Source organism: Littorina saxatilis, unplaced genomic scaffold (assembly GCF_037325665.1).
Source record: "Littorina saxatilis isolate snail1 unplaced genomic scaffold, US_GU_Lsax_2.0 scaffold_725, whole genome shotgun sequence".
Classification (NCBI taxonomy): domain Eukaryota; kingdom Metazoa; phylum Mollusca; class Gastropoda; order Littorinimorpha; family Littorinidae; genus Littorina; species Littorina saxatilis.
In genome coordinates, this window is record NW_027126489.1 from 8,778 (window position 1) to 10,000 (window position 1,223).

Genomic DNA, 1,223 nt, shown 5'->3' on the forward strand with positions numbered 1-1,223 from the left:
GACGGACAGGCGGGCGGACACCCCCCTCATGTCCACCCCCCCACACACACACACACATATAAACACATTCTACGCGCCCAGCCAAATTACGCCCACCTTTTCAACATTTAACTTCCACAAACTTGCAAACCCGACCATCATACCAATCACAGAAAGCGAGAGAGGAAGACAACAGACAGACAGACACAAACAGAGAGACATGCAGACATATGTCAATGTCGCGGTCAGTAAAAAGGGAGATTAATAAATCTTGACCCCTGACCACGATGTCAGGGAGCACGACGTAAGACAGGTGCGTGTGGGTGTTTAGGCGACCACCTGAGGGATGTCTCTGCTTTTGTGTGGGAGGAGATTCCACGACACAAAATAATCATAACTTCGGTGCTTCTTATGTCGCTTTAAACTCTCAGTTCTGTGTGGCAAGTGTGGTTAAGGTTCAAAGTGCTGTGGGATAATTTTGCTTTTGTGTGGGAGGCAAAGACACGACACACAATGATCATAAGTTCGGTGCTACTTATGTTGCTTTAAACTCTCAGTTCTGTGTAGCAAGTGTGGTTAAGGTTCAAAGTGCTGTGGATGACTTTTAGTGTGAACACTAATTCTTCGCTTTCTTCTTCTTCTTTCGTGTCTGCAATGTTCGCATCAACATTTTACCATCGTTCTTGTTCTTCCGGAGCGTTCGCCATGTTCGCGTCAACTTGAGTGTCCGTGTGAAGTAAGGCTTAATTCTTGTCCCGACACCCGGGCAACCGTATGCCTTCTTCGAGGGATTGCATGTGCTTTGTCTTCTTGAAGTGTAGATCCACATCACTTGCTGCTTGGACTATACCTTTAATTATTGATGCATAAGTGTGGTGTCTGTAACGTGCGCAACGGTCGTCGGTGCGTCAGTGTGCGTACGAAGCCAAGGCAGGCACGAAGAGATCAGAGGGCGTAAAGACAACTTCCGGCTTCCCGTCTAAACGTACCATATCATTAAACACTACAGACCTGCAAAGGCTTTTACATCGCTTAAAGGCATACTAACGCACTCCCGTGTTTACAAAGTGTAGTTTGCCCACAATCGATGTCAAACGCACCATAAGACCATATAATGACGATACGTCACCATGCGCGGACCATAATACATGCATTACAGCTTGTTCTAGCCTCTGAAAAAGTGAGGATGTCAACAAAGCCGCGGTGTTCTCTCCCTTGCATCAACGTTACATGTATTGCCAAAT